The 16,316-nt window shown below is 42.2% G+C and overlaps 1 protein-coding gene across 2 annotated transcripts in view; it reads left to right on the forward strand.

Moving 5' to 3' along the window:
- Positions 1-16,316, forward strand: part of ARHGAP35 (Rho GTPase activating protein 35) — a 114,198-nt gene that overhangs the window by 15,305 nt on the left and 82,577 nt on the right. The window contains exon 2 of one of the 2 annotated variants that reach the window (XM_043437944.1): positions 5,899-6,022. The exons of the other annotated variant lie outside the window; for it this stretch is intronic. The gene's annotated coding sequence lies outside the window, so the exon portion shown is untranslated. The remainder of the gene's footprint in view (positions 1-5,898; positions 6,023-16,316) is intronic. 2 annotated transcript variants of the gene reach the window in all.

The following is a 16,316-nucleotide window of genomic DNA, read 5'->3' on the forward strand; positions in this document are numbered from 1 at the left end:
TCATCCTTGATTTTAGGAATTGACATTAATCAGGGTTGTTGTAGGTTTGGGAATTTTAGGAGATGGAGGCTTAGAATAAATAGAATGGGTCATAAGTTTAATAGAAGTATGACTAATATTGGTCAGATAGCTTTATGAAGATTGTTGTGACATAATGGAATTCTGTCCTCATGATTCAGGTCCTCAGTGAAAGTCTTAAGAGGATAAATCACCATTCATCTTTCCACTTCCACTTTCCACATGATTTTGCTGGCATTTTGTTTTAAGGATAAATTGGGTGTTCAGGTATTTTGGCTTGACTACTTGGTGTGGTTGGACTCTTTAGAGAGAGGTTAAAGGATTCATGACTTGGTAGCAAGACTAAAGAAGCAGAAATGGATCTGCTAGAATTTCTTTTGCCTTTCCTAGTGGAAGCAGCACCGTAGGCCAAGTTCTTTTTGTAAAGGGGAGGATGGGATGTGTGTGTGTGCACGCGCATGCTTATGTACATACGCCTCTTGCCCGTGTAAAGCTGTCACTGATTTATTTTTTATTACATTTCTTTGAATCCCTAATAGTTTTCTCTAAATCATTTGTTTTTGGGAACTTCTGTTCTGAAATGATGTTGTATTTACATTCTAAGTGGGCTGATGATGTTCAGGCATAGCAAGGCATAGATAAAAAAGAGTGATGAAAAATGGCAAACTGTGGTGCTCAGAAGTAAAGGAAGGAATTTTATAAAAGTCTTTGAATTAATGGAATATGGCATTGAATCCTGGAACAGAAAAGAGAATTAATGGAAAACTGAAATCCAAATAAAGTCTGCAGTTTAATTTTTTTGTACCAAAGATAATTTCTTTGTTTTGACACGTGTACCATGGTTATATTAACATGGGGGGAAGCTGGGTAAGGACATATGAGAACTCTCTGTAATATCTACAGCTTTTCTGTAAGTCTAAAATTATTCCAGACTAAGTTTTTTTTTTTTTTTAAAGAAGCCAGGAAGAGCATGAGCATTTAGGGCTGTGACTTCATTAAGGGGGCGGGGTCTTTATAAATTTAGATTATATAAGGGCCCTCTGGGAGCTCTGCTGCTCTCCCCACTTCCCTCCTTAAACTCAATGTTGCAGCCATGTTGGATGACTGCAGCTCTCCCAGAGATCCTTGCTTCTGACTCTTTATGTACTGTTTTCTTTTTTATGGTATGTTTTCCTGCTATCCCCAATCCAACCAAAAATAAAATAATAAAAACAACTCCTAAAAACAACCCCCCTCCCCCAAAACAACCCACTTAACTAATTCCTGTTAATTCTTTAGGTCTGCCTTAGATTTTATTTTCCTCAGAAAGCCACCCCTGACCTGCAGTGTTCAGCCTCTTGCCTGAGTTTATTCCTAATGTGGTATTTACCACTCCGTGTTCTAACTGCCTGTTTCCTTTACTCTTTATCCAGCTACATTTTAAACACCTTAAAAAGACAGGGGCTGTGCTTTCCTTCATTTTATCTCTAAGCATATGACCCAGGAATATAGGCATCATTGATGTTGAGGAAATATTTCTTGAGTAAATATCTTTACGACGAGAAGCAAGACACCTGCTCATACCCCTCAGACCTTCAGTGAGGCAGCCTCCCTCGCTCCCTTAGGGAACGGTGGCTGTAGCTGGCTGTGTGCTGGCGTGTATACCATGGATGGCCAGATCCCTGCCGGAAAATCAGGACTATGGAGATGAGGAAGTCCTTTTTTAACAAACTTAGTCTTTTATTTCAAGCTCCCAGGAGTCCAATTTAGGAAAATATTTTGTTTTAAAATCTGCTAGTTATGTACCAAGTTATCTTTTCCTGTACTACGTTAATTTATATCTCACTTTACAATAAGAAATAATGTTAGGTTATTTTAAATCTGTTCTTTAAGTAAACCATTATCTAGATAATTAAGACTGTCAGATTTGGCCCCTGCTTTTGAATTTCTTACATTCTATTTGGAGGAGAATAAGCGTGCTTCCCTCACAGTTTCTTACTCTGGCGTAATAACATGACTCAGGTAGTGCGGTGAGCAGGGCCCTTCACCATGGTGGCCGTGAGACAGTGCCAGTGTAAGCTGGTGCCTGTGTCTTAATTTCCCTTATGTTGGTATGACCGCTAATGAACAGAAAGGTTGATGAATTTGGGTTGCCTCTAGCAGAGCTTCCCTGGTGGCTTCCTTGGTGGCTCAGATGGTAAAGCATCTGCCTGCAATTCGGAAAACCTGGGATGGATCCCTGGGTTGGGAAGATCCCCTGGAGGAGGAAATGGCAACCCACTCCAGTACTCTTGCCTGGAAAACCCCATGGATGGAGGAGTCTGGTAGGCTACAGTCCATGGGGTCGCAAAGAGTCGGACACAACTGAGCGACTTCACTTTTCTAGCACAACAGGGATTAGACATGCAGATTCTAAGGAAAAGTTATGAATTCAAGGGTCTGTGGACCCTTAAGTGATTGAAATGGGGGAATGTCCATGATACTGTCAAGAGTATGTGCTGAATTTGGTTCTGTTTATTTTCTGTGAAGAGAGGATCTGTAGCTTTCATTTAATTCTCAAAGGAATCCATGACCCAAAAAAGATTGGAACCCTCACTGGTTTAGAGTAACACTGAGACCCATGACCTCATTTTGTCTCCCTTTATTTGACCGTTTTAGATGGAACACTGCATTTTGTTTTTCCCTGATACTTATTTGGAGGAGTCAACTGTTGAACATCTAAGGGAGGCGTGTGTAAATTTTCTTTTCCGAAGCTGAGCTTAGGGCTCTTAAGTCTTCATCTGTTCTCTCATTGTTTAGTAAAAATGGCTTTGTATTTGAAATATGAGCACTACTTTTCCTGGGTCTGAGTAGCTGAGCACTGGTCACATAAAGATGAAAATGACTAGGTTCTGACCTTAACTAGGCTTTCAGTGATGTACAGTGTAAGTGCTCTGAAATGGTAGCTAATAGTCTCACGGGAACAACTATCACGTAGTGTCATGGCTACAATCTTGGAAGATGTACAGGGTAGAATAGGAACATGTGGGAAAGGTTATCTTGACTTTGTTTCATTGAAATTTCACTGTTGATTTATTTCATTACCTCACTGGTATTTTGCAAACCTTTGCATGCGAGGCTGTAACATAGGTGAGGTGCGTAGGGTCATTGACAAGCCAAAGAGGCCCAGTTGGAAATAAAACAGTGACTGAGGTCCCCACTGTAACACATGCATTCATGTGGCACTCAAACTACTGACGCTATTCCCCCTTCTGTGGACAGGTTCTCATTGCCCTGAGTCACTTGGCAGGTGTTTATTGGCCAGCCATAGGGTGTGTAATACTGGACTGGAACCTTGGACCGGACTGTTTACTTACTAGGAGATGGCAGTGTCTTCTGGTTGCTCCCCATAATCAATATGGTGACAAGGTCCTTTTTGCTGGGAGGCAATATAGATGGACTTTGGAAGTCAAAATGCCAGAGTTCTAAACCTGACTTCGCCATTTTCCAGTTAAGTAGCCTTGAATCAGGTCAGTTGACCCCTCTGAGCTTCTGTTTCCTCTTGTGTATACAGAGATATAATTGTTACATAGGACTTTTTATTATATACTGCATATCAACTGTTTTACAGAGGACCTGTCATATAGCTGGGCCCAATAAGTGGAAGATATATTGTTGTTGGCTGATGGGCATTGTAAAACTGGAGAAATTCTCTCATTTTATTTAGTCACTAAGGATAATTACTATGTCATTTGAAAGAAAGATTCCGCATATGTGAATGGGGACAATTGGGTACTCCTGGTTAGAAACAGTGGTGATGTCTTTTTTTATTTTTTTGGTTGGTCTTGTTTATTCCATTATTTTTACTAGGGAAAGGTTTTGGGTTCCTGAATTTTTTTAAGTGTATTTTTCTGAGACAGGGTCCATATTTTCATCAGATTGTCAAAGAGATCCTTAACTGTCAAATGATTAAGAATTAGTTAATTGACCTAAGTCACAGTTAATACCCTTGATCTGAAGTTATCCATTTAAGTAAGAATGAGAGAGAGACCTTTTCCACAGAAGAAGAATGTAATGAGGCTATATAGTGAATATACAGAAGCTTTTATTGCTGCTCTTTTTTGTTTATTTTTTAGCCTGGGAGGAAGTGGGACAGGTAGGGAGGGAAGAGAAGGAGCAGTAAGGAGCCCCCTGAAGAATTCAGTGCCAGCTTCTTGCCCGTGTATTCCACAGACTGATTCTAGGTTATCGCTCAGCCTCCTCTCCTGTCCTCTAACTTCCAGTCACACTGGATCATTTGTTTTCTTCTGAACACGCTTTAAAGTTTAATTATCTCATGCTGGTCCCTCTGTCTAGACTCTCCCTTCTCCTATAATTCGCCGGTCCAGTTCTCGTGTGCTTCAGAGCCTCTTTCTAATGCTGCCTTTCTTAACTGTCACCATTTTATAAATCCCTTAAAAGCACTCACTCATTCATCCTTTGTCCATCAGAGGCACAGTTCTTTGTGTAGAGTATGAGTGAAGTCGCTCAGTCGTGTCCGACTCTTTGCAGCCCCATGGACTGTAGCCTACTAGGCTCCTCCGTTCATGGGATTTTCCAGGCAAGAATACTGGAGTGGGTTGCCATTTCCTTCTCCAGGAGATCTTCTGACCTAGGGACTGAACCCGGGTCTCCCGCAATGCAGGCAGACGCTTTACTGTCTGAGCCACCTGGGGAGTCTTGTGTAGAGTTAGGCACTTAATAAAAAGTTGTGGAACTAAAGTGAAGAATGATGCCCAAGATGGAACCAAGTTTGTGACTCCATGGACTGTAGGCTGATAGGCTCCTCTGTCCATGGGATTCTCCAGGCAAAAATACTGGAGTGGGTTGCCATTTCCTTCTCCAGGGATCTTCCTGACCCAGGGATCAAACCTGGGTCTCCTGCAGATTCTTTACCATCTGAGCCACCAGGGAAGCCCATAGGTTAAAATGATTGAAAACAAACAAAAAAATGATCAGATGCCAGTGTGAGTTCTGAGTTCTGGGAGTGAGTTTGGGGAATCTTTTTATAGCCTCAGTGATGGTCTGGCTACCCTGAATTAGGACGCAGGAGTGTGGGGAACTAGTCAGCATTACAGCCTTGGCCAGGTGGTATTTTTGGACTGGGGTCATCTTCCCTGGAAGGTGGGTTGGACTCTTCGAGTGTGTAACAGTGATGGTATTGCTGAGCATCTGCTGGGTACGAGGTGCTGTGAGCGTATGGTGGGGAACAACCAGGCAGGACCCCTGCTTCTCTTCCAGTGGGGGATGTTGGGTGGGCTCGTCCTTCCTCAGCCTTACAATCCTGTGATCTGGAGAATGGGGCACCAGCCCCTGCTTGGGACTGCTGTGAGGATTAAACGAGAAAGTGCTTTGAAGATTATATAAAGTGCTCTTATTTATTTTGAGTACCCTCCACCCCCCATCTTTGAGCTATAACTTAAACAGATTAAAAATGTTTAAAATGCGTTTGAAGGTCACTGGCAGCATTTTGCATTAGCCAATCCCCAGTGAGGGTTTCATGCCATATTGTAAGCACATTAGCATAGGAAGATTGGTAGAAGCTTTTTGCACCAGTAGGAGTATGAACTAATGATCCCAGGGTTTAAGTAGATTCAGACATTTAATTCTTTCCATTATAAGTGAATCCCTTAACAGGATTGGGACATAGATTTGTAATACCATCTTCCCCCAGTTCTGAGGAGTACATTTATTTATGAATGTTTTTGACTGTCTCTTAAATTCTTAAATGCAATTTCATGCTGGTGACGGCAGCATGTTGGGGAAAATGAAACTTCTTTACTGATTTGGGGCCTTTTTTGACCATAATTGGGGGATACAGTTATTCTGCTTTCATTTTGTGATTAGGATGAAAATTTTAAAACACACCTCACTTGTCCTCAGAACCCTCATAACAAAGAGCAAACGATGCAATTAGGACGCAATCCATTGCCTGTGGATTTCAAGGGAAGTTATTTTCTACACAACTCGGAAGTTCATGGATAAAGTCACGCTTCTTTTAGATCTGGTGAGTTTTGTCATAACTGACCTGATAAGGTGAGATTCCTACCTTGAGGTTAGAGTTTTTGAGTGTTAAGCAGTGCTGTGAAATTTCTAAGGTAGCTTTGATTTATAAATAAAGTGTCACTTCTGATACATTCTTTGAATTATTTTTATTCTTTTTTCCTTGAAACTATAAATGGAATTGACTTTGTTCACACTGTTTTCTGGTGTTTTTCATTTTCGGTAAAAGCGAAGACTTCGCTCCCTTCCCACTGTCTTCCTGTATCAGGCCTACTCTGCTGTTCTGTGAGTTCTTGGGATTGGGATAAAAGATGAGTTTTTACCTACCCACTGATTTTCATTACAGGTATTTTAATTTCTTTAAATTTGAGACTGACTTTCTTTCCATAGAATTTAGTTTGATGATTGTCCCTATTTGGGGCCAAACCCCTCAGGATCCATATGAACACTGCTCTCTGATCAGTAAGAGATACTTTTTCCGGAGTCTTGGAAGAGTATTTCTGTAATAGTGGAGTCACAATATTACTTTTTTTGGTGACTTTTCAGGTTTATTTTCTGTATGAGTAGAATTGAATTTTTGCAATGGTTTGAGGGAAAAAATGAGGTTAAATTTAAGGGCAGAAACTTAAAGCATCTTCTCCCTTCCATTGTTTGAGAACTGAAGAAAGGTACAAGTGGGTTTTTTTCCCACAATTTAATGCTCAGTTGACTGAAGTCATAGTAATTCTTAATTGCAAATTACATAAGTTTTAAAGACAACCATTTTCCATCAAATTTCACTTTGGAAATGGTCTTTGTGGTTAAAACCAAAGGAGATACTGTGTTTCTGCTGTGTCTTGGGTGACATCTGTGTGCCCATTGAGGAGACGGCGTATTGAATCCTGACTTACCTTCACTTCCCAGGTGGGTTTGAGAAGCTTTAAAACAAGATATGTAATAGTACTCTGAGCAGCATAAGGCACACACGCATTTTTATGGGCAGTATATTATTAAAGTTTGCCTCTAGGTAAATAAGGGATTGCCCCCCTTACAATGGAGAGCTCTGCTGAAAGAGGCCATGGATTATAGGGAGAGTCAGTTCTATTTTCTCCAGAAAGCCCATGCTACACCACTGGTTTTGTCCATTCTGTCTTTGCTGAGGGCAGCGTTGGGGTTAAGCCATGGTCTTAGGTTTCAGAAGCAGGCAGCTAGGGCCACATGAAGCTTGGGTGATCTAGAATGAGTCACTTCACCTCTCAGAGCCTGTTTTTTTCTCATCTGTAAAATGAGGATTATAATAATACCTGACTTGGGTTATTGTGAAAATGAAATGAAATCACATATGCATATTGTTTATTCGGTACCGTGCCTGACTCATGAATATTTGCTATTATTACTTATATAAAAGAGATGACTGAATGGGAAAACAGCTAGCGTAGGCGTGATGTGTGTATGTTAAAAGCCAGTTCTAGGGCATCTTCTGTTTGGTCATTTACTTATTGTGCAGTGGGAAAACTTTATGTTGGCATGGAACTCCTGCTCTGACGGTCCTCTCATTTCTCATCTGACCCCAAGAAGGCCTTCAGTAAATGTTAAATAAGGGCTGTACTTGAAGCTCTTCATTGAAAAGTGCTGGCTTATTTATCAGAGAAAGGTGTGGTTTTCTGTGGTAATTGCTAGGTGGAGTTTTGTCTGTCCCAGTTTACTGAGAGTTGGTTACCTGTGAAGCATTCAGCAGGTCCCGTCTTACAGAGCTTTTCATTCTGCAGTTTCTGGATTCATTGTGCCTGACACTTGGAGATGCCTCTCTTGGGTTGTGCAGCATGGTTTCCTGCGGTGAGGTGGTTAGAAGTAGTAATGGACTAGCCAACAGTGTTCAAGCATTTATCTGTGAGGTATGTTGGCAAATGAAGTATGAAAATGACAACAGCTGGATGGCCCAATTTCGTCAGTCAGCCTGGAAATCAGCGAGAATTAAGCTGCTTTGTGCTCTGGTTGGAGGTTATATCTTCTCTAAGGTTTCCATTTCATGGAACTTTTTTGTTGTTGTTAATGGAAATCTGGGTCCCCAGCTGATGTGATGAAGCGCCATAGGTGTGGTTTTCATAATTGTTAATCTCTGGAGTTACTGGGTTTTTCTTTAGCCTTTTAAAAAGTTTATACTCTCCAGCCCTTCTTACCCTTATCTAGGTTTAAAATAATACCGGAATTTGAATTTAAAAGAAGACTTAGAGATGTTTAAGTGATCTCTGAGCAGGTTGGAAACACACACACTTTCAAGAGCCAGAGATTTGCATCTGTTCTAGATTGATTCAGTTCTTCATCTCTCTAAGAAAGGTATTTTCAGGATAGATGTTTAACCAAAAAAAAAAAAAAATAGAGACCCTCATCAGAAATACAGGTTCAAGGGTGGTTTCAGCAAGGAAGAGGCGAAAAATCCTGCCTCACCTGCCAATTGAATTCCTCCACCTCCCCTCCTTAGTGGCTGCATTTCAGGACTTGAAAGAGCTTTGGAATCCTTTGTTGAGTGCTTCAGATGAAATTTGTATTCAAGTTGCTTCTTAGAACTAGGCTGACTGTTTGCTTGGCCTTCATCCCCAATCTCTATGAATTCCAACACTACGTAACAGACATCAGTTTTAGATACCAGATACCTAAGAAGTACCTCCTGTGTGCGAGGTTCTGGGGAAACAGAAGCAAACACATAGAATAATTCTATTCCCTAGAAACTCAATGAGTCAAAGAGAGAAGCAATACTGACTTCCTTTAAAAAACAAAAAAAGCACAGCTAAACTACACTATAAATATACACCTAAATAAACTAGCATTTTAATCTTGAGAACTCAAAAATCACGTTGTGTAATACACCTTAGGACACATTTTCTAGGATTTCATTTTATGAAATTTAAAAAAATGGTGGTCTTCATTCTTTTGCCGTTTTATATTTTCATTTTTGTTTAGTTGCTATTACTATTTTTATTTCCTCATTATCTGCTGTTGTATCAGCTATTGTCCAGTCAAGTGGACAATAATTAGTGGTCCAAGCAGAAACCACTCTAGATGGTTCAAGGAGAGAGGGATTTAAATACAAGAAATTTGTGCAGAAATAGAGACACAGACAAATGTATGGATACCAAGGGGGAAAGGAGGAGTGGAAGGAATTGGAAGATTGGGATTGACATATATACACTATTGATACTATGTATATAAAATAGATAATTAATGAGAGCCTACTGTATAGCACGGGAAATTCTGTGGTTCTCAGTTCTCTGTGGTGACCTAAATAGGAAGGAAATCCAAAAAAGAGGGGATATATGTATATGTATAGCTAATACATATACTTCACTTTGCTGAGCAGTTGAAACTAACACAACATTGTAAAGCAACTATATGCCAATAAAATCTTTTTAAAAAATTAAACAAAGAAATGCAAGGGATATGTTACAGAGGTAGTAGAAGGGCTGAAGGAGTGAAAAGAGGAAAGGAAGTATGTGTGGAGGAGCCCAAGGGAGAAGGGGGTTCCTAGCCAGAGATCAGAAAGCTGCCTGTGGGCTGAAGTCCAGGCGTCTGCAGGCGCAGAGGAGCGGGGAGCCCCGCTGCCGCAGTTCAGCAGGAGCCCGAAGGCTGCGCCCCGCCAGTGCTGCCAGGGCCTGCGGCGTGTGCGGTGCCGGCCGTCCTCCGCAGTTGCTGCCAGCCGCTGCAGATGCTCCAGAAGCAGGGAAAATGGTGCATCCCTCTTCCTGCAGTCCAGCCTCCAGCAGAATCTTCACTGAAAGCTAGCTAGCAAAGGGGTCTGGGAAAGGTAGTTTGCAGGCTTTCAGTTCTGGTGATAACAGAGAACAGTGCAGGAAGTGCCAAGTGTGGCCAGTGAGTAGGGATGCATTCTTAGGGATGATGAATTTGTCATGTGGGCCTGAGCGGAGAAGGCATTATTTTAATAAACTGATAGCATTCAGACAGGTGGAGAAGTGGAATGGCATTCCAGCTAACGGGTATAGCCTGGGTAGAGGTGTGAAAGCAGGAATGCACACGACATGTTCAGGGAACAGTTTCTCTGGAGCTTGAAATTCTTATTGAAGGAGAGTTGGAAATAAGGTTGGAAAGGTAGGTTAGAGTCAAATTGGGGAGAAAGTATTGTGACAGAACTGTTCTAAAATTAACATGGAACAATGATTTGGCCTCGGGGAGACCAGTGAGGAAACCCACGTGATAGTTCCAAGCTTTGTGATGAAAAGGACACAGCTAAGGCCACAGTAGTGGTGTTGGAGAGGAATATGCAGTCCAAGGTAGGTAAACTTTTAACTGGTATATATATCAGGGGGTTGGGGCCAGCCATTGGAGTAAATAATGAATTCTGATTGTCTTTTAGTTTTTCCACATAAATTAACAGTATTAATTACTTCATGATCATTGAAGGTCTCTGTTCTCTACTTCATATGCTTTTCCCTCTCTGGGATGATCCTTTAGTGAGTAAGGTTCTTCATGAGTTGTATGGATCTCTGTCATAGTGGCACTTCATTAATCATGATCAAAAACTGTATTAGTAAATCTGCAACCTGTGTAACCTCTGCAGGGGCCTGGATAACTTGAGGTGACACTTTTATTACTTGGGGACACCTTTTTGGCCTTTAGACAGGAGTTCACTTATCCCATTTAGCGAGTAATTATTGAGCCCTCTACTGTATGTGGTGCTAAAATTGAATGCGGTGTGGAATGGATAGGACACTGGTTCCCCTTTTCTTGGAGTTAACAATTTTAACACACACTTTAAAGGGAAAATATTGCTCAGCCTTAGAGCCTTTGCATTTGCTGTTCACTCTGCCTGGAACGCTCTCGTCTCAGCCTCCCACCTTATTAACTCCCTCACTTTTTTGTTCTGTGATGCTTTTTCCCTTTGTTAGAATATGAACTTCATGAGGGCGAGGGTCTTTGGCTCTTTCGTTCATTGCTATATCCCTAGTGCCTAATGTAGTGCCTGGCACAATAGTAGGTAATTGACAAAGACTCAGTATTTTTTTTTTTTAATTTATTTATTTTAATTGGAGGCTAATTACTTTACAGTATTGTGGTGGTTTTTGCTATACATTCACATGAATCAGCCATGGGTGTACATGTGTTCCTCATCCTGAACCCCCCTCCCACCTCCCTCCCCATCCCATCCCTCAGGGTCATCCCAGTGCACCAGCTCTGAGCGCCCTGAGCGCCTGTCTCATGCATCAAACCTGGACAAGGCTCAGTATTTTTTTGTTGAGTGATTGAAGAAGTGAATAGGGGCATCTCGGGAACTAAATCAAGGCCACAGTAGTTAGAGTCTAGTGAGAAAGAACTAGAATGGCAGGGATGAGATCCCACAGGGATGGGTAAGACTTTGGGGTTTTATTAGAAGGGGGGAGAGACGTGTGAGGGGTTGTAAGCAGGAGGTCAGCAGGGACAGATCCGTACCCTTAAAAAGGTAATCTCCTGCTCTATGGAGTACGGGGTTGCAGAGAGCAGTAGAATGGGAAGGGCACTTGAGGCTGTGGGGATCTAGCTTCCCTGCCGGCGGGTATGTTTTCTTTCTCAGCTGTTGAATTTGAGTGTCTGTTCCAAGGGTAGGGATTGATTGTTATCAGTCTGATTATAATTGCATGCACTCAGGTTATCATTTGCCGCTAGAGACCTACCTGTCTCCTTGAAGAACATCATTGTCCAGTGAGCCTGCTGACGGACGAAAGCTGTCAAGATAGCTTGGTTGTGAGATGCCATTTAACTCGCTCGTATCTGTGTGCGCCTCCCCTCCGTTCTGTGAGATTTAATGACCTAGTTGGGGAGAAAGTCCAGGCTGCGTGGCTACTCTCCAAGTGTTCTACCACTAAAATGTTGATATTACCTTTCTCAGAATTCTTCTGAATCATTTGCAGGCATGGTAGGTGGTTTTCTTTCTCTTTTTTTTTTTTGGTAGGTGGTTTTCTAAACTTTGATTTTACGACTTTAAAGAGTGTGTGTACTAGCACTTGTCGCCGTAGGAATTTGAGCGTCTCTGGTTACTGGCAGAAGGCCTTTCGCTTGCCTCTGCTGTTTCGAATGCAGTTGAGTAGCCCGTGATAGGTAGGAATGTTTCTGCCTCCTGACATGGTAGTTGGCAAAGTAGGAGAGGCAGCTCTTTATAAAGGCCACTTTGGAAGAGTATTATTTAGGTACTTAGCATTCTTGGCATTCTTGTGGAGTGATACAGGTTTATGGCCTTTTTATTAAGTTCTTAAAATTGAATGATCTTTAATTAGAAGCAAGCACATATCAAACTTTGCGACTCCAGACAACATTGGCCTTACTGTATTAGATTATAGAGTAAGGTTTGCGCCTGTAGAAATACGGGCATTGGAGGGGGAATGAGAAAGGGTGTGAGAAGGCTATGTTGAACACATCCTAGCCCTGTCCAGGCCATCAGCTCACTACAGCCTTGACTGTGTGGAATGTGGAACATATACCTTTAAAGCTCAATTGCCTTTTGATTGCTTCTGACTAGACTGTTAGCTCTCATGATTCAGCTGGTTGAGTTGAGCTTTTGTTAATAGTATGGAAAATGGCATTCAGTAGCTTAAAAAAAAATTTTTTTTAACTCATGTTACTATAAGACTTGACAAACCGTGATACATAAATTTGAATCATCATCTTTGAAATGGTCTGCTCTTATGTTTTAAATAAGACAGTGGAGGAATATATGAATTCAAGGACTAAGTTATCACAACCCCCTTCCCACCCCCAGCGCCCCCACCCCCCCAAAAAAGACAACAGCAAGAGAAGTCCCACCATACTCTTGTGTAAGATTCTTCACTGGACAAAAAGGACTCAGAAAAGTGTGTATCATCTCTTCATCCAAGTGTAACTCGGGATGTCCTTGATGAGGAAAGCTGACTGGTTGATGTATTTGACAGAGCATTTTGGCAGAAACAAGTTGTATATAAGTGTACCTACTGATTCCTATGCTGTTAAGGGGAGTTGGTAGCCAGAGGGACCATCCTGTTGTGGACAACAAAATTAAGCCTTTGACAGGCTCTTTTAATGAGGTGGGTTTCTGAGCAGAAAGTTGAAATAACAGTTGAATTTCAGGAGCAAGTGAGCAGTCTGAGGATTTGGGAAGAAAGCCCCGTGAATACTGAAAGTGAAGGAGCTGAGCTAAGTCACATCTAATCACCACACCCTCTCCCTCCTACCAGTCGTAGGAGTCACATAGCCATAGTATAAATGGTTTCGTTTAAACATAGCTGGTGCTGTCGGTAGTTAAAGTCAGTTTACTGATAGATTGTAAAATGTAGCTATATTTTTCTATTCCGTTTTTCCAAGTGTGAGTTAAAAATCAGTAGCTATTTGTTGTACATCGGTTTTAAGACTTGTCCAAAGAGAGTAGCTGTGCTGTGTTCCCAGGGCCACGTGTAACCTGGGGAGTGGGAGGTGAAGTCGGGGAGGGGGCACCCACAGGTTCATGCTGGGATGGAACAGCGGGAGCCTTCTGTGCACAGCTAGCTGAGAAGGGTGTAGCGTCACCTCATGTGAGTATGGTTTTGATAATCTGAACTCAGAGACATGGTTTTCTGAGTAGCAGCCAAATCCATGAGGTCAGGTGACTTCCTCTTGTAGGTAGGACAGCCGTCATGGAAGAGTAGGCTGGACCTGTTTTCCTTCTGAAGTCTGAAGGCTGCAGCGCTGGTTAGAGATGACTCATTGGCTTTCATGAAAGTTACTGGCCACGGGCTTTCAAGGAATGGTGGTTGATAAGGAGGAACTAGGTACTAGTCTGATGTGTTATCTAAGGGAAAATCATGAAGCTAGCATTTTATAGAAAATGCCGTTTATTATATTCCTCATATGACCACAATGTTCTCTTATTTTTGAACTCCCCAGCAGGACATGTTACTTTGAGAGTCTGACGTTTATCTTGAAGTAACAGGTGCTGTGTGGAGCACCCAGCAGAAGCTCCTGAGAGGATAGCTGCGGTGGGGGCAGAGGCTGTAGGCCGCCGTACTGACTGGGGGACGCTCCTTCTTGTCCCCTTTGTGATCCTCTTGATTCTAGGATTTGATTAACCCGCCCATGGCAGAGAGCGGTGTGTAGAAACAGCCCTGGGCTAGGGGTGAGGTCAGGGAGGCCTCGCCTGGAGCTGGGCTGACCGCAGCCCCGGTGACTTCCCTTTTCGTCTTCAGCTTCCGCATCTGTTACCTGAAGGAGTCGGCTGCCAGCTGTCTGCAGCTCTGCACAGATCAGTTCATCTAGATGTCCTCTTAGTTGTTAATCCCGAGAAGAATCTTAGGAATTTTTTTTGGCCAGTTTTCTTCAGATTTTGCTTCTTATTTATCTGCCCTTTCCCCTTGGCCAGCTTCCTTGACAGTGAGACACAGGGTCATCAGCTTAAGTATGGGAAGGAAATTATGGCCTTGAGCACAGTCAGAAAGAATCTGGCTCTCAGGCACTTCCTGTGAGCCACCACTAAATTACAAAGACTGGGCCCTGACAAGGCTTTTCAAAGGGGTGTCTCACACCGCTACTGTGTCAGCAATTCCATCGTAAGGAGTTGTTTTTCATGGTGCTTATTACGACCAGGTTTGAAGTGGCCTTTACACGGAAAGCATTTACCCAGTAGGGTGAGTGAGGGTAAAATAGCAGAGAGAGAGACATGGAGGGAGGCAGCGAGTACAAAGATTGCTTTCAGAATTCCCCCTTTCAGCCTGCACTGGCTGTGCCGTTCTTGCTCAGAATCCGGGGGCTTCCTCAGAGGAGGAAGTCCAGGCTCTCCTTATTGTGACAGGGCCCACCAGACAGGTTTGCCCCCACCTCTCCCACCGTCCCTGCCTTCTGTGCTCTCCGTTCTGGGTCTTTGGCCAGGACAGTGTGGTAGAGTCGGGAGACAGGCCTGGGCGTGGGGATTTGGGGGTGCGGGAGGTGGCAGACCTGGGCCTGTCAGACGAGGCTGCATCCCTTACCAGCCACGTTATTTCCTTTCTCTGTGTGTCAGTAGTCACTCCTCTGCCTGTTTCCTGAGTGAGAGTTTCAAAAAAGGAGCCTGGGGACAGACAGGCAAGAGACTCTTTTTGACCCGTGTTTCTTTGGTAGAATCTTGGGAATTAGACCACCAAATGTCTGATCATTAGATTGACTTTTGAACCATGAAGTTTTTTGAGCTTTTTTTAAAAAAAAAAAAAAAACAATTATAGAATTTGAAAAATTTTTTCCTTTTTATGTGGAATCTAAGCATATAAAGTAGATCAAATTGAGCTGCTCTGCTTAAATGCTGGGAGGTCTGATGTTCCACCTGTTCAGCCTTCTCCATGGCCCTGAAGAACTGCCAGTTGCATCTGGGGCCCTCCAGGGCACTTGCTCCTCAACCCTTCTTCTCATTGATACCCGAGGATTAGAGTCACCTGTTTGACAGGACCCCAGGCAGAGGCCTAGTGTAGAAGGGAGAGAATGCATCCCAGTGGTGGAGAGAGGGCCGGCTTCAGATTCCAGCTCTACTTGCTAGCTCTGTGAGCCTGTGTTTCTTCATTTCTCCGAACTATATCCTTTTGTAAAAAGAAAAAAGACTGTAAAGAAAACTGTATAAAGCATGTGCAGTTTGAACAGTTGTGAAGTGAATGCCTTACCCATGTAACCAACCCAGGTGAGGAAATAGAAGCTCCATTCGTGCCCTTTTTCTATCACACCTCCTTTCCTAGCCTTAAATAGTGAGGTGATAAGTATTCAAGTAAGAAATAATGTTTTTCATAATGCCTGTTTGTTAATTGTGCCTACATGTAACATTTTTTCATTTAAAAAATCATTTTGTGTTATATTAATTCGTAAGTCCATCACCTCTAGACAATTGGGATAAATACCTCAATTTAGAAGATTTTCAAAAATGATGACTTTGAGCCTAAGGCATGATTTTTGTGCTAATTCCAGGCTCCTTCCCATATTCTGTCTTGTTAACTGTTCATTTTCCATTTCTCTCAGACCTCTGCTTTTAACAGTGTTTTGAAACAAGGCAAGTATATAAGTAACCGAAGCTCCTAGAAAATGGGAAGGAGAAATATAAGTATTGGTTTTGTTAGTGTGAGTCCTAAATAAGTTTTTTTAAACTGAATTCTTTGTTCCCTACTAAAGTTTAGTGGATTTAGAAGTTCTTCTTTTCTGTGTCTTTGTGACCATTGTTCTTATCTTCAGTACAGAAGATAAAAATAAATAACAATAATAAAACCAACTGTTCTTATTTTAAAAGTTTATACATGTGCATAACTTATTACTAGCAGTGGTCTATTTTAGGACTGGCAGTTTATAGAGTCATGCAAATAAGTAGCGAGGAATAA

This window comes from Cervus canadensis, chromosome 18 (genome assembly GCF_019320065.1).
Source record: "Cervus canadensis isolate Bull #8, Minnesota chromosome 18, ASM1932006v1, whole genome shotgun sequence".
Taxonomy (NCBI): Eukaryota; Metazoa; Chordata; class Mammalia; order Artiodactyla; family Cervidae; genus Cervus; species Cervus canadensis.